At 38.4% G+C, this 26,801-nt stretch overlaps 1 protein-coding gene and 1 pseudogene across 1 annotated transcript in view; one reads left to right on the forward strand and one right to left on the reverse strand.

Moving 5' to 3' along the window:
• Positions 1 to 5,650, reverse strand: part of CTNNA3 (catenin alpha 3) — a 1,859,096-nt gene extending 1,853,446 nt beyond the window's left edge. Inside the window, exon 1 of the mRNA XM_032138296.2 lies at positions 5,531 to 5,650. The gene's annotated coding sequence lies outside the window, so the exon portion shown is untranslated. The remainder of the gene's footprint in view (positions 1 to 5,530) is intronic.
• Positions 5,651 to 21,667: 16,017 nt separating this feature from the next.
• Positions 21,668 to 26,801, forward strand: part of LOC116458569 (aldo-keto reductase family 1 member B10-like) — a 63,316-nt pseudogene continuing 58,182 nt past the window's right edge.

The raw sequence follows: 26,801 nt of genomic DNA on the forward strand, positions 1-26,801 counted from the left end.
AGGGCGCGGTGGCTCACGCCTGTAATCCCAGCACTTTGGGAGGCAGAGGCGGGTGGATCATGAGGTCAGAAGATTGAGACCATCCTGGCTAACACAGTGAAACCCCATCTCTACTAAAAATACAAAAAATTAGCCGGGCATGGTGGCGGGTGCCTGTAGTCCCAGCTATTTGGGAGGCTGAGGCAGGAGAATGGCTTGAACCCGGGAGGCGGAGCTTGCAGTGAGCCGAGAACGCGCCACTGCACTCCAGCCTGGGTGACAGAGCAAGACTCTGTCTCAAAAAAAAAAAAAAAAAAAGAGAAATGCAAATTAAAATACATTGAGATATTCTTTCTCACCTTTCACTGGCAAATACCAAAATTTTTATAACAAACTCTGTTAGGCTGCAGAGAAACAAATACTCTTATACCTTGCTTGTGGATATTTAAAACGTTATCCCTATGGAGGGCAAATATGCAATATATGTATATGTATATGTATATGTATATGTATATGTATATGTATATATTTAAACTTTGACCCAGCAATTCAGTTTTTAGGAATCTACCTCAAATATAAAAATAAAAAGTGATGTATGCCCAAGGCAATTAATTGCAGCAATTTTGCTAAAACAAAAGAAAAAGAGAGAGAGAAAAGGAAGGAAAAAAGAGAAAAAGGAGGGAGGGAGGGAAGGAAGGAAGGAAGGAAGGAAGGAAGGAAGGAGGGAGGGAGGGAGGGAAGGAAGAGAGTCAGGCAGGGAGGAAGGGAGGGAGAGAGGGAGAGAATGTTGGTCCTTTCTTCACATCACATACAAACACTTACTTGAAATGGTTCATAGAGCTAAAGGTAAGAACTAAAGCTATTAAACTTCTAGAAGAAAACATAGGAAAAAAATCATTGTAACCTTGGCAAAGTTTTCTTTTTTTTTTTTTTTTTTTTTTGAGACGTGGTCTCGCTCTGTCCCCCAGGCTGGAGTGCAGTGGCGCAATCTCGGCTCACTGCAAGCTCCGCCTCCCGGGTTCACGCCATTCTCCTGCCTCAGCCTCTCCGTTTTTTGTATTTTTAGTAGAGACGGGGTTTCACCGTGGTCTCGATCTCCTGACCTCGTGATCCACCCGCCTCGGCCTCTCAAAGTGCTGGGATTACAAGTGTGAGCCACCGTGCCCGGCCTGGCAAAGTTTTCTTAGATGCAACACCAAAAGCATGATCCATAAAGGAGAAAGTTAATAAACTGGACTTCATGAAAATTCAAACTTCATGAAAACACAAACCACAGATGGGGACAAAGTATTTTGAAAATCTACATATTACAAAGGTCTTGTATCCAGGAAATAAAAAGAACCCTTAGAACTCAATAATTAAATGAAAAACAACTCAAATCTTTAAATGGGCAAAAAAAAAATTGAAAATACATCTTACCAAAGAAAATATATAGATGGCAAATAAGCACATGAAAAATGTTCAACATCGGCCGGGCACGGTGGCTCACGCTTGTAATCCCAGCACTTTGGGAGGCCGAGGCGGGCGGATCACGAGGTCAGGAGATCGAGACCACGGTGAAACCCCGTCTCTACTAAAAATACAAAAAAATTAGCCGGGCGTGGTGGCGGGCGCCTGTAGTCCCAGCTACTCGGAGAGGCTGAGGCAGGAGAATGGCGTGAACCCGGGAGGCAGAGCTTGCAGTGAGCCGAGATTGCGCCACTGCACTCCAGCCTGGGCGACAGAGAGAGACTCCGTCTCAAAAAAAAAACAAAAAAAACAAAACAAAAAAAAACAACAACTACAAAAAAGAAAAATGTTCAACATCATTAGTCACTAGAGAAATGCAAACTAAAGCCAAAATATGTACTCCTCCACACATGCTAGAATGGCTAAAATTTGAAAGATTATAAATACTGGAGCTAGCAAAGATGAGAAACAACTGGAAATCTCACACATTGCTAGTGAAAACGTAAACTGGTACAGCAACTTTAGAAAAAAGCTTGGAAGTTTCTTATAAAGTTAAACATATACCCACTCTATAACTCAGCAATTCCACTCCTTAGGTATTTAGCCAAGAGAAATAAACACTTATGTCCACATAGATACCTGTATGTAAACATTCATGGTGGCCTTATTCATAAGACAGTCATCCCCCCTAATCCTTGGGGGATATGTTGCAAGACCCCCAGTGGATGCTTTAAACCTGGGATAGTACCAAACCCTGTATATACTATGCTTTTTCCTATTCAACATACATATAATAAAGTTTATAAATTAGGCACAGTAAGCGATTAACAACAATAACATAATAAAATAGAACCATTTTAGCAATATATTGCAATAAAAGTTATGTGAATGTGCTCACTCATTCTCTCTCGAAAAATATCTTATTTTGTGTAATATTTTTGAACCATGAGTAACTGAAACTGCTAAAAGTGAAACCATGGATAAGAGGGGGCTACTGTAGTCAGAAACTAGAAACAACTCAAATTTTCATCTACAAGTGAATGGATAAACAATCTGTGGCACAAGCATACCATCACATGTTATGCAAGAAGAAAGAATGAAACAGGTATACAGGTAATGACATGAACGGATATCAAAAGCATTTTGTTGAGTGACAATCAGACATAAATAAGTACACACTATATGATTCCATTTATATAACATTTTTGAAAGGACAAAAATATAGGGACAGAAAACAGATTGGTAGTTGCCAGATGCCAACAGTTGATGTAACCAATTGACTGCAGAAGGGCACAAAGAAACTTTTTAGCATGTTGGGGATATTCTATTTGATTGTGGCGGTAATGGTTCTATAACTGTGTATGATTGTCAGAACTCATCAAACTGTAAACTTTAAAGGAGTAAATTTAATATGGTATATATAAATTATTTCTCGATAAATTTGACTTTTAAAAATATCTTTTGTGTTTATCTCTTATCCCAGTGGCACAGAAATATTTCTACATTATTTCATCCACTATATAATTACAAGTTTCCACTGATATCCTTTGGCTCCATGAGCTCTTTGTTAAGTTCTCTGAACTAATACTTTCAAAAGTTGATTCACTTTTTCTAAGTGTCTTGGCCCTTCTTGTACATCTGTCAATTTACAGTATTTGGTGCCTAAAACCTACCTAACTTCTTAATAGTATTCATTCCCAGGCTTCACACCTGTGTGTTCAGGTTATTCTCAATGTCATCCTGTGCATCTGATCAGTTATGTGTTATATATTTGATTTATAATTTTTCTGGCAAGAATTCTAAGTCAACCTATCTATGTGTTTACGATACAAAACTACAAAAACAAGAGCTGTCAGTATTTGTTTTTGTACTGCTTTAAAAAAAAACATTTCTTTTTATTTTTCTTTTGTGTGTGTGTGTGTGTTAAAGCTAGCTGAGGTTTTATTTTGGACCAAAAAAAAAAAAAAGCAGTTGAATTGTTTTGTAGCTGGAGGCATGGGCAAGGGCGGTCCCCAGGCAGTAAACTCTCCCGCGGGTAGGCTGAGGGGCTAGGGCTGAGCCTCAGGTGGGTCTCCTGTTCCCTGTGCTCCTCTGCACAACGGCCTCCCTCCTAGGATCTGGGGCAGCCGCAGGAGGGGCAGGCTGGGAGGGGCTGCCGCAGCTGTTGACTTGGGCAGGACGTCAGAGGACTCGGACACCAGCTTCCCATCGCGGGTCTCGGTCTTCTTCACAACCACAGCCCTGGTGAATCATTTCTTATTGACCTTACTTTTAACAATGAATAAAAAAGAGCCAAATGACTGTCCCTGGCTCATCATGTTAATATCAGAAGACAACACTGAAAATCCTTAGCAAATTTTAACTACTACCCTCTTGTCTTTTTTCAATTCTGCTGTGTGACAGCAGCGAGTTTCTAAGCTAGTTCACGTAGACAAGCCCAGTTTAGTGAGTACAAGCCCCAGAGTCCAGAGTCTTCAACATAGTAGGTGTCTTGCGAATATTTGAAGATGAAAATACATTATAAAGTCCTGTCTCTGGTTTCCTTCCTTCTACCCGACAACTGTTTTTACCAGTTAGATCAATCCAGTTAATTTTGACCTTACTGAAGTTGAAATTCAAGTTAAATTTACTGCTGGATTAAAAGTGTGAAAAGAAGGAAAGTAGCTAATCCCATCTACAACAATTTATTTTTTAAAATACTAGGACTAGTATTCATACATTTATACAAAATTGCTAAATATATTTTATTTTAAACATTGTCTTGATCATGTCTGTTCTAATATGTAGATATTTTATCTTATTTAGATCATTGCGGTGTTTCCAAAAAACTAAGCTTCTTTAATCTCTCTTCTGAACTAATCAAATTTTTTTCTGAACACTTGGGGCCACATTTACTTTCACATAAGTTAGTGTGTGGGTTAAAAGGGCAGCAGTTCTTCACTATTTTTCACCAAAACACAAGTGACATTTAAAGCGTATTTAATATTCACAATCTAATATACTCTCCTCATTCCAGACTGCCACCAAGGTAAGAGGAGGCAACTGGTTTGCATGAAACTCCACCATAAGATTTCTGAAACCCTATATTTTCTCTCTCATCTATCCATAATACACCGGAGTTATCGTTGAGAATTGCTGCATTTACTTTATTGTTTTTTTTTCTTACTCCTGGCTCTGTTTTATATCCCACACTTGTTTTCTTTCTTCTTTCACTCCACATTTAATTTATCCTATATTGAATTTCATGTAGCCTTATAAGTCACCCTAAATCCTTTCTAGAACAAGGCAAAGAATAAATAAAGAGTCATTCTAGGTATCTGAAAAAGCAATCTTTTCTCATTTACCTTAGATAAACCCTTACAACTTTAACTTCTTGCTGCTTCTTAGCTATGCTCTACCGTATTGAATACACAAGTATCAAAAATCATGAGTTTCTCCTTTTTTGCTTTATCAATTCTCTGTTTAAAAATATTTAAGTCTGCACACAAAAACTACAGGGAAAACATCCATGCACAATTTAAGTTTAAAAGCCCATAACAGCAATTAAATTGTTTGCACAAATAACCTACTCACTGTACAATTTTTGTGTCTAAAGTATGTAAAGTTTCTAGTGCCTTGCATACAGTTACTCAATCATTATAGTAATAGTTACAGAGTAGGAGTTTTTAAATGAGCTGATGTAAGACTACTATAGCTTGGGCATTGGCACATGATAATTTGTTTTAGTGCTATTTTTAAAACCACTAATAAACAGCAGACTCGAGCCTCTGCTCAGTTGAATATGCCTGAGTTGTGAAAGAAAAAAATGTGTAAGAGAACCACATTTTTATCTAAATCTGAAATGCCTGCTAATATACTCAGAAAAGTAGACATTTAAAATTGGAGCTTTCATAAAATAGTCTAGAGTTTAGTGTTACTAAAACGAAAATTAGTTATAAAAGTAAAAATTGCACAACATAATAGTTTCTATTCATCCCATTTTATAGAAATAATGTCCTTTCACTTCCCCCAAAGTTATCTAACCGAGCAACAGATAATCTATAATTACTAGGATTTGCCTTATAGCAAAGTTTGATTTTTAAAAGTTTGACACTCCACTCACCTACTGCAGGACAGAGTATTGCCCATATACAGATACTAAACCAACTGTCTAAGCAATTTCTTGTATTTAGAAATTCAGTGCCACTATCATGGCTCACAATTTGGCTTATGATGCATCTGTAAGCAAACAGCCTGACAAGCACCCTAGTGTATTTCAGGATGACTGACAGGACACAGTGGCCCAAGTAATAAGGGGGGATGGGTGCTCTTAAAGCAACATGCCAGTGAAGGGTAACATCAAACAGCAGAATCGGACCTGAAATTCTATTTTTCAGATTTACAATGAAATAATAATACATTATCCACTATCAACTTCTAAATACAACTTGCATGGTCATTATGTACCCAAAACACTGTAAATCCCAAAGTAGAATTTTTGAGAATTTGTAAAAGTAGAAAGAAAAAATGTAAAACAGGCATGTTATATACTTCCCTGAAGCGATCAAGCTTTCAGGTTACTTAAGAATATGCCTGTTATTTTTAACAGAAATTAAATCAGGCTATCCACAGAAAAGCCATTCTTTCTTTTCCTTATAATATCAACTTTTATTTTAGATTCAGGGAGTACTTGTACAGGTTTGTTATATGGGTATACTACATGATGCTGATGTTTAGGGTATAATTGATCCCATCACCCAGGTAGTGGCCAATGGTGAGGTGAGAAAAGCAGTTCTTATCTCACCTTCAGATATTTGTCAATAGCTCTTAACAACAGTTATTTAGGAATAACTGATTAATGTAATTTAAATATCTTGAATTAATCTGAATTGTTATTGAGGATAGGGGCCAGAGATTCATGTATTTTTCCCCCTACTGCATTCCTTCCCTATGACCTACTTCATGATTAAAATATAGACCAAAAGATTAAGAAATTCCAGTTATAGATATTTCTACATTAATTTCACTTTAGAAAACATTTAAGTAAGATATTGGCTTCATTCTTCGCATTTACAATTTTTCCTATATTATTTCACAATACTCTGCACTGCTCAATCCTTTTATAATAGAGCAATCATCCATATTTTAAAAACAAACAAACAAAAAAGCCAAGTCACTCATTTTTAAACACAATTCCTTATTTAGCCAGCAGAGGGTATTATTAGATTCTGAAAGCCCACATATTGCACCCAATGACATGTATTTTTATACTTCAGCTAGGAACCGGGACACATCATCTCGACTTTCCTTAGTAAATGTGCTTAGAAATATCCCATTTTATTTTGCCCATATAAATTTGACTTTTAGAGCCCAGATTAATGCTTCTCATCTGTATCACACTACCATTATTTCCTCCTCTATCTGCTCCAACAGCTGTACCCTCTGAAAAAAAGCACTAGAAGACTAAGAAGTGGCAGAATTACCAAGAAGTAGCAGAATTGGGTTCAACCATCAGAAAGACTTCCCACAATCCTAAATTTTTCTGGGACAAACAAACAAACAACAATCTTACATAAAGATTCTAAGCTCCATTAGAAAATCCAAAACAAATCCTGAAGAAAACAGAACTAAACTATAGGATAAAATCTCTCGTCAAAATTATATGACATTTGTAACCTCTTTAACTCTCTGTTTAATATTTGCTAAATTTTCATTATATATTAGAAGCCACAGGCTAATTTTTAAAGATATATTTCCTGTTATTACAGCATTATTATATTTCTCATAAACATGCAGTATTATGACTAACAAAGTTCCCTTACAATTTATAGGTTCTTTATTTCACAATTTAACACTCACTTAGTGTGGAAAGACATGGACAGCAATTTGCCTGATTTATTCTAAAAATAAAAATTTTACTATCTAATTAGCTAAAATTATTAACTTCCACAAATTTTTCTTGGCTGAAGATAAAAAATTTTCTGTTTCTTTGACACGATTATATCACAAACATCAAGTTAACTAAGTTAACTATGGCAAAAGTGAAAAGGCAAATTCACAGAGCAATCTTTTTTTCCATGCTCTCAGATTTGCCACTAATGGCACATCCTCTATGCTAAAGTACTAAATTTTCCAAAGAAAAAATAAATGTTAATTCTCTTCCTCAATTGTCATTCAGAATAAAAAATTATAGGTTATTTTCCTTTAAAGAGGAATTCTATTTCTAATAATAAAAACAAGCATTGGGTTCTTCATTGAAAGAAACTGCTCTGTAAGATCATCTCTCATACTCAAATGTGGCAGTTTCTTTCCTCATGTAATAACTAACAATAGCCAGGTAAATACCATATTTTACATTTGGAAATAAAATAGGATACCTCTTAATTATAGTCTTTTATGAAATTTTATATCTTCAATTTTCTAAACAGATACATTCGCTATATATAAAATAGATACCTGGGCTTTTTTCTCAAATTATAGGATAAGCCGCTATTCAGAAGAAAACTGAAAAGTCAGTTTTGTCAGTAATTTGCTTATCCTTTTTGCCAATCATCCACACATTTTGGAATATGTATATAAATAAGTTTGTTGTTGTTGTTGTTTCTAGTTACCCACTTAATTCTACTTTACTTTTCAGCTCTGAGTTTAGTACCTGACACAGGCTCTCCTGAACTATGTCTCACTCGATGATTTTTGGTTTTCCCAGGTGCCTTAAGAACCTACATCTAAAGGCCTTATTAGCCTCAATTCTATTTGTAGATTTAAAAAAAAATAAGGATAATGCTTAGGGGGAGGGAGAGATTGAATAAGCAGTGAATAGATACTACTTACTTAAAATACTCGTTTTTACTTTTAGCAAAAATGCCTCCATACACTATATGCTGTATCTGAATTTTCAATATATTTTATATAGGCAGTAGTCCCCCTTACAGACAAGGTATGTGTTCCAAGACCCATAGTGAATTCCTGAAACCACAGATAGTTCTGAACCCTATATATGTTTTTCCTATACCTGCAAACTATGATAAAGTTTAATTTATAAATTAGGCAAGAAATTAACAATAATAATTATAAAATAGAGCAATTATAACAATTTGCTTGCATCAGAACTCTTGCGCTTTGGGGCTAGACTATGACAGTCCATTTGAAAATCTAGGTGGCCTCTAGGAGTGACTAATGGGCAGGCAGCATATACAGCAGGATATGCTGGACAAAAAGATGATTCGTGTCCTGATTGAGACATAACAGGATAGCACAAGATCTCATTGTGCTACTCAGAATGGCACACATTTAAAACTTGTGGATTGGTTATTTCTGGAATTTCCATTTCATATTTTCAGACAAGGGTTGACCTTGAGTATCTAAAACCACAGAAAATGCAACCACAGATAAGGGGCCTACTGTGTTTCTTTTTTTTTTTTGAGACGGTGTCTCACACTGTCGCCCGGGCTGGAGTGCAATGGCGTGATCTCGGCTTACTGCAACCTCTGCCTCCCGGGTTCAAGTGATTCTCCTACCTCAGCCTCCCGAGTAGCTGGGATTACAGGCACTCACCACCACGCCCAGCTAATTTTTTGTATTTTTAGTAGAGACGGGGTTTCACTATGTTGGCCAGGCTAGTCTCGAACTCCTGACCTTGTGATCTGCCCGCCTCAGCCTCCCAAAGTGCCTACTGTATTTCATTTATCTTCAAAATAACTTGTTACTCCCCTAAATTACTGCAGTGGGCTCTTAGCAGGTAATATTCCCACCAATTGACAGGTATAGTGCAAGCTTGGACTCTGACGTAGGTTAGGTATGCTAAGTTTGAGGTGCAGTGGCATATGCAAATAGTTATGTCCCATGAGCAACTGGAAATGCAGAATCCATGAACTTTGGAGAAAAATTATGCCTAGAGATACAGATATAGTAACCTGTCCATCCATGTTACACTCTAATCCATAAGAGTAGATGAGCTCTCCCAAGATTAATTATAGAAGGAATAAGGCAGCCACATTACAAAACAAGTACAGTGAAGAATATGATGAGAAGAAATGTCATAATAAGAATAGTAAGAAATGCAAAACAAACTGGGTTCAAATTCAAACTCACTTTACCCTCTTTGGCCTCATCCACAATGACCCCAATTTACCCTGTTTTCCTGATGTGAAATGAGACCAATAAAACTTCTATGAAGAGTAATTACTTATAAAATTACATATAGAATATAATGGAATGCTAATTACCATGCCAAATAATTCATTTATCAATTATTGTTATTTTGTGGAAAGATACTTTTCTCTTTGTGAAATTCTGCTTTTCAAAACCAAAATGCCATTGAATTTTAGAGGGCTGCTGTGAAACACATCAAATAGATTGCCCCTCTGATTTTTAAATGGATAAAGGATGATTATGTCCACACAGCTTTATTTAGCAAATGGAATCCATGTCACCAATGGAAGTCTTCTACTCCATCCATGATAATAATTTATAATTGGATAGCAAGAAAACATGGTACTAAAATGGAAATACCTTTAGAGCTTCTTCCAAAGTTGCAACATGCTTAATAGAGAAAACTAAAGGGACACTAACACATATTAATAAACTGAGTATTTTTTGGAACAGTGGGTATAGAATGGTTAAAGACAGAATACCTAACTAAACACAAACAAATGACAATAAGAAAAAATAGAAACCTCTGTGTCTTGTTCCCACATAAGACTTATGGAGTTGTGCCAACCTGCTTCATTCCAGACCAGAGAGCCACTCAGTCACTGAGGCTGTATTAGAAAGAGAGGAAGGAAATCCTTTTCTCCCACACTCTGTTTCCAAAGATAATAACAGAAAACTAGAGAGTGATGGATTTCACTACTAAGCAACCATGTCTATTTTACTCATGTCTTTCATTGACTCTCTAAGTCTAGTCTACTGATTTTGCATAATAGAACAAAAGAAATACAGGTACAAAAATAGATAAAATCAATTTTGCAAAACTTGTAATATCCCTACATTTTCCAAAATATAACTGCTGTAGTCACTAAATTAAAACTATAACATCATTCCTATTAGGTCATCAATTGTATTCAAAAGAATGAAGCTTATCACAGAGAAAGCTAAAATAATTAAATTCAGTCATAGAGCCAATGAATCACACTTCTTTTTTTTTTTTTTTTTTTAGAGGAGAGCTCCCCCGTTCGCCCGGCTTGAGTGCAGTGGCGCAATCTCGGCTCACTGCAAGCTCCGCCTCCCGGGTTCACGCCATTCTCCTGCCTCAGCCTCTCCGAGTAGCTGGGACTACAGGCGCCCGCCACCACGCCCGGCTAATTTTTTGTATTTTTAGTAGAGACGGGGTTTCACCCTGGTCTCGATCTCCTGACCTCGTGATCCGCCCGCCTCAGCCTCCCAAAGTGCTGGGATTACAAGCGTGAGCCACCGCGCCCGGCCGAATCACACTTCTTTTACTTCAAATGATAACCCTGCCAAATCAAACAGTCTGAGTAACCCACACACACACATCCCAAGCCAATCCACTTTTTTCCCCCTGGGTCTTGGGTGCACAGAATTAGACTGACACAATCAATCATGGTCCTCACTGGTGGACTAGTCTATGAAAAGCCTGTTTTATTTTTTGTTTTCATAGTCTGTATTCCCTGTCCTCAGTTCCCTTCCCCTCTCTGCTTCTTATGGTAGTTAATGGGTACATTTCCAATTAAACTTCCATAACTTTTTTTACATATGCTATATATGTCTATAAGAATATATAACTTTATGTGTATGGATGTTTAAATTTACACAAATAATATTGTATTTCCCATCTGTTTCTACTTCTCTCTCTTTCTGCTTCGTTGTGTGGTTGTTTCTGGTGTTTTGTTTGTTTTGTTTTGTTTTGTTTTGTTTTGGTCTATCTATGTTGGACTATAAAGATGTGGTAAACACTGCATGTTTGCTCACTCAGCACATAGTCCCAACCTTGTTCTCCCTTATCTTTCTCTGCTATGGAAGCAGGACATTTGATTTCCCAGCCTTCTTTGCAACTCAGAATGGCATGTGAAAGAATTCTGGCCAATGAGACGGTAAAGCTTTTGCTTTCCCTATCAAAAGGACATCAGCATCCTTGCCACGCCTTCCTTAACCTGACTGTGGTAAGGTGCCTGGAAATAAAACAATCTTACTGCAAAGCTGAAGAGGAAGGATGACAGAGCAGAACTATAGAAAGAGCTTGGGCCCTTGATGACATCCGTTATTAACTTCTTACCTCTAGACTTCTTGTTATGCGATAAAAATGAGTTCCTAACTAATATAATAGATTTAGTTTGTTCCTTTGTTTTCCATTGTGTAGCATTCTATCACATGCATTTATAAATAAATTTTGTGTCCATATCACTAATCAAGTACATTTCGGTAATAGCCAACTCTCTGCTATAGGAGACAATGCTGTAATAAACATTCTCATACATGTTTCTTTGTGTGCCTATGCAAAGAGTCCTTCTGGTGTATACATTCTGTTATGGGCTAAATTGTATCTCCTCAAAATTCCTGTGTTGAAGTCCTAACCCCTAGTACCTCACTCACAACATGACTGTATTTGGAGATAGGTCCGTTAAAGAGGTGATTAGGTTAAAATGAGGCTGTTAAGATGGGCCCTAATTCGATCATACTGGTGTCCTTCTAAGAAGAGGAAATTAGGACATAGAGAAGAAAAGACATCAGGAATGTGCACATAGAGGGGCGATCATGTGAGAAAGGTGGTCATCTGCAAGCCAAGGAAAGAGGCCTCAGAAGAAACCGAACCTGCCAACACCTTGATCTTGGACTTATAGCCTCCAGAATTGTGAAAAAATAAATTTCTCTTGCTTAAAGATCCCAGTCTGTGGTATTTTACTCTGGCAGTCCTAGCAAACTAATACAATTCAGAAGTAGAATTTCTGGGTCAGAATGTGAGTGTTCAATTTCAATAAATATTGTCAAATTGGTCTCCAAAAAACACTACCAGCAGAGAATGTAGGTTCACATGTCCCCACCTCCTCACCAACACAAGATATTACATGACATTTTAACTCCCATCAACATGGGACATGCAAAGGAGATATCACATCACTATTGTTTTGATTTGCACTTCTGATTACCAGTGTAAATGCTAATCTCTTTTTAGTTGATTAGTCAGCCATTCAAATATCCTTTCTATAAATTGCTTACTTGTATTCTTCACCTGTTTTTCTCCTAGGTTGCCTGTTCATTTCCTTACTGATTTCAAGAATTCCCTATATATTGTAAATATAATCTTTTGTCAGTAATATTCCTTGAAAATATCCTCTCCCTGATTCATATGTCCCTCTTTGTCTAGGATACCTTCCCTGAACATTCTACCATCTGTATATGAAAGTTCCATTTTCTTTGTATCCTTACACATTCTAGGTTATTGCCATACATTAATATTTACCAATTTAATGAGTATGATAAAGTATCCCTTGTTGTTTTAATGTGTCTTTACCCAGTAACTAGTGAAGGAAACTAAGTTTCTTTTGACTTATTTATGAGTCATTCTAGTTTTCTTTTCTGTGAATTACCTTTTCACATATCATTGACCCTATTGGATTGTTCGTTTTTTGATTCTTTATCTTTTCCTTATTAATTTTTTGGAGTTTTTAATAAAATCGTATGATAAATGACTTTTGTTAAATGATGTATGAGTCAACTATTTTGACAATAACACCATATAAAAAAAACCATCACTGAGGTTTAGCACTCAGTGGCCTAAGAAAACATTTATTATTTCTTGTGGATTTTCAGGTTGGCTAAAGATTGGCTAATTCACAATGGACCTGGCTTAGCTTTCCCCAAGCTATAGTTTTGGGATCCAGATCTGCTCCACATTTTTCTCATCCTCCTTGGACAAGTAGGCCACTTGGAGCATATTCTTCTCATGAACAGAAACACAAGACGGGCAAATGGAAACACTGAGTACCTCTTAAGGTGAAGGCTCAAAGTTGGCACTCTGCCTTTTCTGCCCACATTCTAATGGGCAAAGCAAGTTATATGGCCAAGTCTAACTTTTCTGCCCACATTCCAATAGGCAAAGCAAGTCATATGGCCAAGTCTAACATTAATGGAGCAGGGAAATACACTCTGCCTCTAGCAGGAGGAATTGCAAAGTCACATGGCAAAGGGGCTGGATATAGGGAGCAAGAGGATTGGGAAACAACAATGCAATCCACTTTGTACGGATGAATGTAAACATACCCTGTCAACTCGTAGTTTTTGTTTCTTTTTATTGTTTTTTCAGTCTTTTAATTAATTAATTTTTGCGTTAATGTAATAATTTCGGTTTTTTACTTTATGGCTATGTTTTGGGGGTCTTATTTAAGAAATTATGTCCTATCCTAAGATCATAAATATATTCTATATTTTCCTCTAGAATGCAATCATAGGGATCAATAACCAATATATTTTAAATTAGTATATGCCTAAATGTAAGATTATATCTTATAAACTAAAGGCCAAAGCACCCAAGTTATGTAATCAAAATTAAAAATATTTACCCAAGGATGACTACTTATTTCAGGTGAATTTTTGAGCTTGGTCTTTAAAATATATTAATGATACAGGCTGGCAAAGAAGAGAAAGACCCAGGAATTATAAGAAATCACAAACCTTGATTGTCTTTTATAAACAGATCTTTATTAATCTAAGCAGTACAGGTATATTCAAAAATGCAAAGCACAAGAACACAGAAAAATATACACAATCTTCTGAGGTCATGCCATTGGAGAAGGAAAAAAGAAACTTTCACAGAACTGAACAATTATAAAATGATATATGTTCTGATGTCATATTTGTAAAATATATGTGTATATGTGGTAAGTCCACTTCAATAGTTTTGGGTAAAAATGAGGTCATTCCTATTAATTTTTCAAGCTAAAACCACTTCCCAATTGCCAGACTGGCAGGGAATCCAGTATCTCTCTTGTCTCTCAAATTGTTCAAAAACTCTGGGGGCGTCTTCATTCACATGCCACAGAGAAAGAAAAGCAGAGAAGTGGATTAGAATACAAGTGGGCTCTGTTGAAGGATGCTGGTGTTCTGTTCCTGGCACACAGTTTACTGATGGAAGCTGACTCCTCATAGTCCAGTGAGACCCTTTCTCCTGCTGCACTCTTGCTGTTGCTGCTGTGGATCCAGTGAGAGGCCACAATGACTTAAGACAAGCATACCATTCCTGCATATGTATGGCACAGAACCCATGCCTTCGACGTTTTAATTTACCAAGCCTAGTGGCTGAGTCAGGAGGGCCTTCCAGTCAGTTACACATTTGCCAGAAACAAACCCTTCTAGGGTAACATAGGCCACAAGGGGGGGTTCTAGTTTAAGGGTCTTTGGTGTTCTTTCTCACTAGCAAATTTTAATCAGTACTAATTTGATGCAGGGGCCAGAAGAACTCTTCCTAACAACAGATACGTTGTAAAAGGAAAGAGTCCAGGTCTCCAGTCTTCTCCTGTTTGAAGGCTCCCAGATTCTACAAATTTCCTCCAGGCTCCCCAGTGTTCACCAGCCCTGCAGCTGAAACAAGACTAGAAAGGGCAAGCTTTGTCAAGTTAGAAAAAGACCCTTTTACGCTAGTATCTGAGACACAAAAGGATAAGGATCTCATTAATGTTTTCCAAATACTGGAGGAAATTTTCCCTTACCTTAAGGTTCACAGATAAAATACGAAATGCCCACTTTGAATTTCAGATAAAGAAAGAATAATTTTTTGGCATAAGTATGTCCTATGCAATATTTGGGGCATACTTACACACGCACACATGCACACACACACATATGTGTTCTTTCCTTGGAATTTAAATCAAGAGTGTGTCCTGTATTTTTATTTACTAAATCTGGCCTCACTTTACCTTATCTTCCTTGGAATTTAAATCAAGAGTGTGTCCTGTATTTTTATTTACTAAATCAGTCCTCACTTTACCTTATCTACTTCATGAATTATAAACAAGGAAAAAGGGAACTGAAACTCACTTGTGTCTAAATTTGCAACACCCTCACATCCCACCCATGTATCCTCACATCCTATCAAAGACTTGGGGCTGGCACAACCAATCAAAAAGTCAGCTTGCACCCCCTTACTTCAAAGAAGCTGCTTTTCAGGTAGCCAGGGGTGTTTCCTAGCCACCTCCTAGCAATACATTTCTAACTACACTCAGCCAGAAGATTTTGAGTCGCAGAAATGCAGCACAGGATGAGAGGGGACAAGGAAAGAATGACATATTGTACTCTGGTATGAGAAAGCCCCAACAGAGAAGGCAGACATAAGAAAAACACAGACAGAAGGGTGCTCTGGAGATTAGGTTTTATGTGTCTCTTTTAGAAAGGTGAATCGAATTGCTTCAAATTATCTAGGGTTAAATTCACCTCCAAGTAGAGGAACAAATAATAGGAATAGGAGAAGAGTTGCCCCAATGCAAATGTACCTCATGTAGCCCAGAAACTTAACAAGATACCTGCCCTTCACTTTAAGATTTGAGAGAATAATTCTGTAGAATCAAAACTAATAGTGATGGAGCTCAAAGGCTACACACACCTCATTTATGACAAACACCAGGACAAAATATAAATCTTATGTATTTCAAAAATAATAGAAAAAAATTTAAAAATCGTGTAACATAAAAGAGGAAGACACTTTCTTAAAGATGTAAGGGAAAATTATCTCCAAGACAAAAGAAAATTTAGAATACATCTCTTCTGTGTTCTCAGTGAAATACCCAAAAATGTAAATTCTAGGAAAGAAGTGATGGAAAGGCTAAAAAGAAAAGAAAGTTGACTGAAGTGACAGGTCAAGATGAAAAGAGACCTGGCAAAGATGTAAACATCCAAGAATTTGGCAAAAGCAAAAGACAATAAAGTAATTAAAATCTGAATCATTCCTCTCCTTTATCTCCTGCCTCTCTACCAGCAGCTTCATCATTCAGAGGGCAAAAGAAGCAAAGAATGGAACTGCTACCCTGGATTTAATTATTACCAACAAAGAATGATACGTTAGGGAAGTGAAAGTGACAGGAACCTTGGGGAAAATTGAACATATCACCTTAGAGTTCATTACAGCGAAGAAAGAAAACACAAAGCAAAGTAAGACAAGTATCTTAGATTGCTTAGCAGTTGAGAGAAAATAGAAGAATGTCCCAGAGCCACAGACTTTAAATGAAAAATAGGTTAAAAAACTTAAGCCATTACTACATCACACAGATGGTATACAAGGAGCTTTCTAAAGAGCTGAGATGTTTAAAGAACACACAAAAGAAGAAGGAAGAAGGTAAAGTTAGGATGAACACATCACTGTACTATCAGTCTATTAGAAAAGTGGTGTAAACCTAGGATGAGCGAAGACTTAAACAACACAAAAACTTTTAAGGTTGTGTTTGATGATGGAAGGATAAAAAAGGTGCAAGTCTCCTCCTCCCCCAGACAGATTTCATATTAACAAGTAATAAAGAGAAGGCAAAATGACAATATTTTTACTTTGCTTTCATCTTGTCTCCCAAGGAGAATGGTCTTTAAAATGAAAAGATAGTACCAACAATCTTTTTTTTTTTTTTTTTGAGACGGAGTCTCGCTCTGTCGCCCAGGCTGGAGTGCAGTGGCGCAATCTCGGCTCACTGCAAGCTCCGCCTCCCGGGTTCACGCCATTCTCCTGCCTCAGCCTCTCCGAGTAGCTGGGACTACAGGCGCCCGCCACCACGCCCGGCTAATTTTTTGTATTTTTAGTAGAGACGGGGTTTCACCATGGTCTCGATCTCCTGACCTCGTGATCCACCCGCCTCGGCCTCCCAAAGTGCTGGGATTACAAGCGTGAGCCACCGCGCCCAGCCGGTACCAACAATCTTGAGAGGAAATTGATAAACAAGAAAGGAGAAAAGATAGCAAGAGAATGCTTAACAATTTAGATAAGTGACCATTTCTGGGTATATTCTATTAAAGCAGGGTTTCTCATCTTCAATGAGATGTACTATTGACATTTCAGGCTGGATAACTCTTTATGGCTGGGGGCTTTCCTGTGTGTTGTAAAATGTTTAGCAGCATCCCTGGCTTCTACCCACTAGATGCCAAAAGAACCTGCCCCCTAGTTATGACAGCCAAAAATGTCTCCAGACATTGCCAAATGTCCTCTGAGAAGCAAAAGGACCCTGAGTTGAGAACCACTATTTTACAGAGCACGGAAAAACATGTACATATTATCACAGAATTCTTGCTGGCATTTGGCATAATAATGGAAAATGAGAGTGGTAACAGAATGTTGGGAATTGACAAACGTTCTCCCATATATCAGAAAGGTAGAATTTTAAAAGTAAAACCAAATTATATCTTGGTCTCTAGAAAAGTATCAAAATATTATTAATTAGAAAAGAGAACAATGATTTTTTGCTACATTGTTATAGGTTCATTAGGAGGCACTCATACTAAACTAACTTAATTTTCTTCTCTTCCTTTTTTTAAAAAAATCATTGCTAAAAGATAAAATTGGTTTCACTCAAACATTTTTTAAATCTTTTGTGAAATTTTCTTTGCCAAGATATAGAAATGTGAGCTATCTCATACACTGTTGGTCAAAGTGAATATTGGTAAAATCTCTTTGAAAAGCATGCTGGCAGTATCCACAAAATTTTATAAGCACAAATTATTAAACAAAGTAATGCCACTTCTAGGGATCTGAACATACGAACAAAGATGTATATCACGAACTGCAGAATTGTTTGTAGCAACGAAAGGTGGAAAAAACCTAAATGTGCATCAATAAGGGACTGGTTAAATAAATTGTCATATATTCTTTCATTGATGTGACTTTTAATTATTATTAGTGGGTCAGAAAAGCCTTAAAAAATATATAGAATCTAATTGGATGTCAACTGAGTAACAGTAGGAGAGATATTAACAATATTTAACAACCAGCATGGCTCAGGCCCCAAGCAATCAGAGCTTAGCCTGGAGCTGTCTTGGAAGCTTCATCCTGTGCCAAGTGTTTACCTTTCAGTTGCTGGGTCTAGAAAAGGTCCAGGGAGTCTCAAGCAGAGGCCAAGTGAAGGAAAATCACTGGTAAGGGTAAGGGAGAAGTACAAAAGCATTTCATATTTTAACAATTTTTGTGCCTTACTGGGGAATATCAGTCCTCACTAACAGATAAAACAACATTAAAATAATTCAGAATAACATGGAGCAATAAATTGATTGATTGAAATAGAACCCAGATTTCACCAATCAAACATGGCTTGGGTGAGATTTTAGAAGGTCTCAGGAATCAGATCCTTCTAGGAAAGTTGTGATGGGGCTTCCAGTGTCCAGCCCAAAAGCACCAAATGGTAGAAACCAGTACTTCTGTATCACTGTCCAATCTTCCCAGCTGCATTGTCTTTGTTTCTCTGGCTCTCCTGGAGAATCTATGAACTACCTAATGTCATTTATGAAACTCTTGTTGCTTAAACCAGCTAAAGTAGACTTTAGTTATAATCAAAAACCCTGGCTAAGGTACCCTTTACTAAAATAAATGTGCATATATAACTTTTTTACTTTAAAAAAGTTAATTTTTATAAATGACTTTTTTAAAAAGATATGTGGACTGATTCGTTACAGATCTGAGGAAACACCTGGTTGAAGAAATAAATCCAAAAGAGCAGTATAGAGATCTAGATCCCGAAAGCCCATGTGAATATTAGCTGTGTATCAACCACCGGAGGCACTTCTTAAAAATACAAATGTGGACCCAAATCAATGGCTCACTTTCTTACACGTAATAACTAATTTTAAAATATGATGGAAGGAAAGAGACCGTTTATGATACCAATCAAAATTTTTTAAATACTGATATGAAAACAACTTTAAAACTCTACTGAGGGTCGTAAAAGAAGAATTACGTAAACTAAAAAGTGATGTATAGGCAAATTTAACATTACAAAAGTGTCAATTCTCCCTGTTAAATGTCCACAGACCACATGAGAACTTGATAAAATGTTAAAATTCATCCAGAAATAAATATTATGTGATTACATCTAGGAAAATTCTGAAAGGACAGAAAAGAATATGGAGAAGGATTATTTCTTCCAGTTATTAAAACATATTATGAAATGAAGTTATTTAAAAAGTAGGGATTGGAAAAAATAGGAACAAATATTAATAGAACAGGAAAGACAGCTGAGAAATGGACTCCAGTATAAACTTAGCTTATGATAAGTACGGCTTTTCAAATTATCAGGAAAAAAGATGATTCTTAAATAAATTATAATGATCAACTGAATAAACATTTAGGAGAAAAATTAAAAATAAAGCTTACTCCCTGCTCACTCTTTTGCCCAAATTCAATTCCAGATGTAGCAAGAATTTTAAAGTTCTGAAAGTATGAATATATGTTTATGTATAATAAACTTATAATAACTAAGTGGAAATTTTTATGTATAATACATTTTTAAAGTATGTATAATAAATTTATAATAAGCAGAAAGCCCTTTCTAAGCAAAACTCAAAACCCAGAAGCTATAAAGGAAGAGGTTTAAAATTTTGACTACAAAAATATTTTGTTTTCTATATAATTCAAAAATAAAAGTCAAAAAATAAACAACAAATTATAGGGAAATGCCTGGAACATATTAAACAGGCAAAAAGCTAATTTGCTTAATTTACTATGGTGGGATAAAAAGAAGAACTCAGAGGGGAGCGGTGGCTCATGCCTGTAATCCCAGCACTTTGGGAGACTGAGGCAGGTGGATTACGAGGTCACAAGGTCAAGACCATGCTGGCTAACACAGTAAAACCCCGTCTCTACTAAAAACACAAAAAAATTAGCCAGGCGTGGTGGTGGGCACCCGTAATCCCAGCTACTCGGGAGGCTGAAGCAGGAGAATTGCTTGAACCCGGGAGACAGAGGTTGCAGTGAGCCAAGATTGCACCATTGCACTCTAGCCTGAGTGACAAGAGCAAAACTCCGTCTCAAAAAAAAAAAAAAAAATTTAGCCCGGCGTGGTGGTGGGCGCCTGTAGTCCCAGCTACTTGGGAGGCTGAGGCAGCAGAATGGTGTGAACCCAGGAGGCAGCGCTTGCAGTGAGCTGAGATGGCACCACTGCACTCTAGCCTGGGTGACAGAGCGAGACTCCATCTCAAAAAAAAAAAAAAAAAGCTCAATAGAAAAAATTTGGAAAGTATTTGTAAAGGCAATTTATGTAAAAAGAAGGGAAATGGGTTAATAAGTACTTAGAAATTGTTCAACTGTACTTATAATTAATTAAATACAAACCAAATAAAACAAGATATTATTTTCACCAAACAGCCAAAATTGAAAATTTCTGATATGGAAACATCAGTGCTGATTAAGTGTTGGGAACATAAGCTCTTAGTATACACTGTTGAAGGGGTATAAACTGATATGAACTTCTTGAAGAGAAATATGACAATATCTCTCAAATTATAAATTATGCATACTCTTTAATGACTTGAATATTTCCAATTAAATGTAATACTTACGAAATTTTAAAATAAACATTCCCATTGATACAGCAGTTCCACTTCCATGAATGTATTCTAAAGATAGACTCAAAAAGTACACCAGGATATATGAACAGGAATATTCATTGCACACAGCAACATGACAAACAAACAAAAAATCCTGAAAACTACAAACATGTCCATCAATTCAGAATAGGCTAAATAAATTCTGCTACATACATAGAGTAAAACACAACAAAGCTGCTGGAAAGAATGAGGCAGGTCTATCAGAACTGCTATGCATCTGTCTTAACCAAATATAACTGTCTTAAGCAGGAAGAAGATACAAGATCAATCTGCATAACATTATGCTTTTTTTTTCTTGACCCAAATTAGGGTTCTGTCAATTAGCAAGCAGAGGAGAATGCATGGATATTGCATAGGCAACCAACAGTGTCTATCACAGACTATTTGATTCTTAAAAGTAAGATTCCTTTGTAATCCCACATTGGGAAAATAGAAACTGCAGAGTCTAACAGAAAAGCAAGTTAATCCTGCAAATTGCCATGAAAACATGACCCATGAGCTTCAGCCCTGTACTAAGAACCCAGGATCTCTTCCGGTGAATCTCAGAGAAGTTGGTTTATGTATTACTCTCTCTTCACCCCCATCCACAAAAACACACACAATAGAAAGGAAACATCATGAGGACAGGGTCTATTTTTGGTTCACTGGTATTTATCCCCAGACTAAGAACTATGTCTGGCACACAAGTCATATAGAATGAATGAATGAATTCCAAACCAACATTAGAGTAGACCCAATGCAGCCCTTCGGCAATCCTGCCTCTCAGTTATTCTGTGGGCTCCTCAATGAGCTAACTCTGGGCCTCTTTGAACTGATGCCACCTCTAGAGGCCTCATCAACTGAGAATTGGTAATTCATTTATTACCCAGTTAACTGTATACCTTTATCCCAATTCTCTGCCTTCATGCATATAGGTAAGAGTGTGTCCAGAATTGGTTCCTTCTGGTGGGTTCTTGATCTCACTGACTTCAAGAATGAAGCCGCAGACACTCATGGTGAGTGTTACCACTCTTAAAGATGGTGTGTCCAGAGTTTGTTCCTTCAGATGGTCAGATGTGTCCAGAGTTTCTTCCTTCCAGTGGGTTCGTGGTCTTGCTGACTTCAGGAGTGAAGCCACAGACCTTCACAGTGAGTGTTACAGCTCTTAAAGGCGGCACATCTGGAGTTGTTTGTTCCTCCCAATGGGTTCATGGTCTCACTGACTTCAGGAATGAAGCCGCAGACCCTCGTGGTGAGTACTACAGCTCATAAAGGTAATGCGAACCCAAAGAGTGAGCAGCAGCAAGATTTATTGTGAAGAGCAAAAGAACAAAGCTTTTACAGTGTGAAAGGGGACCCGAGCGGGTTGCCGCTGCTGGCTCAGGTGGCCAGCTTTTATTCCCTTATTTGGCCCCACCCATGTCCTGCTGATTGGTCCATTTTACAGAACGCTGATTGGTCCGTTTTACAGAGTGCTGACTGGTCCGTTTTTACAGAGTGCTGACAGGCACATTTACAAACCTTTAGCTAGACACAGAGCACTGATTGGTGCATTTTTACAGAGTGCTGACTGGTGCATTTACAAACCTTTAGCTAAACACAGAGCGCTGATTGGTGTGTTTTTGCAGAGTGCTGATTGGTGCATTTACACACCTTTAGCTAGCCACAGAGCACTGATTGGTGCGTTTTTACAGAGTGCTGATTGGTGCATTTACAAACCTTTAGCTAGACACAGAGTGCTGATTGGTGCGTTTACAACCTTTAGTTAGACAGAAAATTCTCCAAGTCCCCACCCAACCCAGAAGGCCAGCCGGCTTCACCTCTCAATCCCCCCTCTAAAAAGGACACCCCAACTGCTGCTGGGAATTGGGCAATGACTACTCTAGCTACTTCCTGCTGGATAGGGACAAAGAAGAGGCCTGTCCTGCAGTTGTAGTTTCCTCCAGAGGGGAACTCTTTAGGCCAGTGAAAGGGCCTGTGGGTCACTCCAGGGGTCCTCAGTAGAAGTTGTTAGTTGAGCTCATTTGGGGTTCCATTTGTAAGACCATCTGTAGCTTGATGGCCTCGATTCTAGAGGAAACAAATTTGACAAGGAGGTTAAAAATACAGGGCCCGAAGGTGAGTAATAGCAAGATGGCTGTCACGGGACCTAGAAAAGGGAGAAGCCATGTTGCCCAACTCCAGAGGTTGGTATAAGAGTTTGAAAGGCGTTGTCTGATTTCAGAAGCCTTTTCCTGTAAATGCTGGGTGGCATCTTGTACTATCCCTGACTGGTTAGTGTAAAAGCAACACTCTTCCCCTAAGAAGGTGCAAAGTCCTCCTTTCTCAGCAGTGAGGAGGTCTAGGCCTCGGCAGTTTTGGAGAGTCATTGCTGCCAAAGAGTCTATTTGGGATTGTAGAGTAAGGATAGATTTTGTTATTTCTTGCAAACTGTCTGAGAAATCCTTTGAGAGTGTGTGGTAGTAGGATAATACATGTTACACTGTTAACTTTTAGCAAATTTTACTTTTGTTGAAAACCTTGTAAGTTTGGGATTTTAATTATTCTTTGCTATTAATAAACCCTCATTCAGTCCATATTAACTTAGAATTGGTATAGATGGCTCCTTCCTGATTCTGTAAGTACTTTAAGGTTTAGCTGAGTGCAAACAGCTTGCACATTTAAGCAGACCAATTATTAGGCAATTTTCCTAACTCTGCTTCTACAAGAGTTTCCTTATCACTTAGTGAACATCCATTGTGTCTTTTTCTCTTAATCGCCCAGGAGGAACCATCTATGTCTTGTCCTGAAGGGAGTTCCTCCCAGGTCTGGTTGGACCTTTGTATGGTAATTAATTATGATTTAGATCCCCTGTTAGGAAACCTACTGGGTTAAGAATTTTTGATAGGAAGGCTGTGGGTTGTCAGTGGTCTTAGTGCTTTCGGGCTACACCCGGATTACAGAGAAGACCTTCAATTATCAATTATAGGTTTTTAATTTACCCTGGCTTTTAAAGGAATAGGGTACACTGTTTTTTCTTTACTACTTCTCTCTCTTTCTCCCTCTTTGATTTCTTCTTTTTCTGTCTCTTTCTCTCTGACTCCCTCTTTGTCTCTTCCTCTTTCCTTCTTTGACTTTCTGTCTGTCTCTTCCTCTCTCTGTCTCTCTCTTTGACTCCTTCTTTGTCTCTGTCTCTCCCTCTCTCTATCTCCTTCTCTTTGTCTCTCTGTTTCTTCCTCTCTCTCTTTCCTTCTGTCTTTGACTTTGTCTCTCTCTTTCTCTTTCTTTCTCTCCATATTTCCTCTCTGCTGGTTTTGGCAGTATAAGACTGCCACCTCCTTGGGTTTTTGCATTGTGTGCAATAACTCCATGGTTTCCTTGTGATATTTAATGGGGGTTCCCCCAAAGGTTAGGAACTCCCTTTCTTTCCATATTGCAGCATGGGCATGTAGGATTAGATAAGCATACTTGCTATCTGTATACACATTTATTCTTCTTCCCTTTCGCAGTTCTAAGGCTTGGGTAAGTGCCACTAGTTCTGCTAACTGGGCGCTGGTCCTTGGGGGAAGAGGCTTACTTTCAAGTACTGTTACTATGGCATAACCTGCCTTTCATATCCCATTCACCACAAATGAACTTTCATCGGTATATAGGTTAAGGTCAGGATTAGCTAAGGGGACTTCTAAGAGATCATCTCGGGTGGCATAAGTCTGGACTATAACCTGTTGGCACCCATGCTTGACCGGCTCCTCATCCTCTGGTAGAAAAGTGGCAGGGCTGAGGGCCACACACATACACACTTGAAGCACTGGTCCCTCAAGGAGTAGCACCTGGAATCTAAGCAGGCGGTTGTCTGATAGCCATAAACTTCCTTTGGCACCTAGTATGCCATTTACATCATGAATAGTCCAGACAGTGAGATCCCTTCCTTGTATTATTTTGATAGGCTCTGACACTAAGACAGCCACCGCCACAACTACCTGTAAACAGTGAGGCTAGCCTTTTGCTACTATATCAATTTCCTTACTTAGGTATGTCACTGGTTGTGGGGTTGTCCCATGAGTCTGAGTAAGGACCCCAAGAGCTATTCCTACTCTCTTTGTGATGTACAAAGAAAAGTTTTGTCCTGTGGGAAGGCTTAAGGCTGCAGTTTGAGTTTGTTCCTTCCAATGCCCAGACTTCAGGGTTGATTCCCTCCTCAAGCAGGGGACAACAAATGGGTAACTTGTTCCCCATATTCATAGATAATAGCTCCAGCTTTGGCTAATATGCCCCTCCGTAATAATGATGTGGGACTTTCAGACACAACAAGAAAGGCATGTGAAAAGAGCAAAGTCTCCCAATTACAACTGAGGAGGTGGGAGAAATACCTGGTTACAGGCCATCCCAGGATTCCTCAGATGGTAATGGACCTTGAGGACAGCTGTCCAGGACAGGAGATTAACACTGAGAAGGGCGTGCCAGTGTCCAGGAGGAAGTCAACTTCCTGGCTCTCAATGGTTAAACGTACCCGGGGCTCAGTGAGGGTGATGACATGAGCTGGCACTTGCCCCGGGCACCCTCAGTCCTGTTGTTGGATCATCTGGTTGGGGGCTTCTGGCCCAGAGAACCATTGTACTCTGGGGCAGTGAGCCTTCCAGTGATTGCCTCAGCATAGTGGACATGCGCGAGGGAGCAGCTTATTTATTCCGATTAAATGGACAATCTTTTTTAAAGTGGACAATCTTTTTTAAAGTGTCCTTGCAAACCACACTGATAACAAGCACTACCGGGTGATCGACCTGCTCCATTTTCTGTCCTCTCTGAACCACCAAGGTTTGTCTGAGGGCCATGACTAAGGCTGTGGCCTTTCTCTGATCTTGCTTTTCCTTTTGGGCCTGTTTCTCTTGGTCCCTATTATAGAACACCGAGGTTGCCAGGTTTAATAATGCCTCCAGATTTTGTTCAGGGCCCAGGGCTCGCTTTGGGAGCTTTATCCTGATATCTGTGGCTGATTGGGTAATAAACTTATCTTTTAGAATCAATTGACCCTCGAGTGAGTCAGGTGACAGGGAAGTATATTTTCTTAAGGCCTCCCATAGCCGCTCGAGGAAGGCAGAAGGATTTTCTTCCTTTCCCTGAGTTATGGTGGACATCATTGAATAATTCACAGGCTTTTTCCTAATTCTCCTTAGTCCTTCTAGAACACAGGTCAACAGATGTTTCTGACTCCAGTTCCCCATGATCTGAGTCGAGGTCCCAGTGGGGATCCATACTGGGGATGGCTTGCTGACCAGTAGGGAATTTGTCCCTTTCTTCAGCTGTCATTCTATCATTTACTTGACTAAGATACCAGGTATCTCCAAACTCTTGGGCTGCAACTAAAGCCACATTGTTTTCATTAAAGGCCAGAGTTTGATCTAATAGCATGACATCTCTGCAAGTGAGGTCAAAGGTTTGCCCTAGACCCTGTAAGACATCTATATACCTGTCAGGATCATCTGAAAACTTCTCCAGATCTGCCTTGATCTGCTTTAAATCAGAGAGGGAGAAGGGGACATGTACCCAGGTGGGGCCAAATTCCCTTCCCCCTACAGCTCAAAGGGGACATAAATGATAGCTCAGGGGTTTTTGTGGTCCTTTGGAGATTTCTTTGTTTGTTTCCTTCTGGGTGGGGGAGATTAGAGGAGGCTTATCATTAACAGGAAGGGGAGCTATAGGGAGGCAAGGATATGGGGGTAAGCTGAGAGGTCCTCCTGTGGGATGTAAATTGCAAGCTTTGCATAGTTGTGTATTCTCCTTCAATGAAAAGAAAGCTTGGACATAAGGTATTTCACTCCATTTGCCTTCCCTCTTACAGAAAAAGTCAAGCTGCAGGATAGTATTGTACTTCATACGTCCCTCAGGTGGCCATTTTCCCCATCAGAGAGAGA

Source organism: Hylobates moloch, unplaced genomic scaffold (genome assembly GCF_009828535.3).
Source record: "Hylobates moloch isolate HMO894 unplaced genomic scaffold, HMol_V3 SCAFFOLD_3, whole genome shotgun sequence".
In the NCBI taxonomy this organism is placed as follows: domain Eukaryota; kingdom Metazoa; phylum Chordata; class Mammalia; order Primates; family Hylobatidae; genus Hylobates; species Hylobates moloch.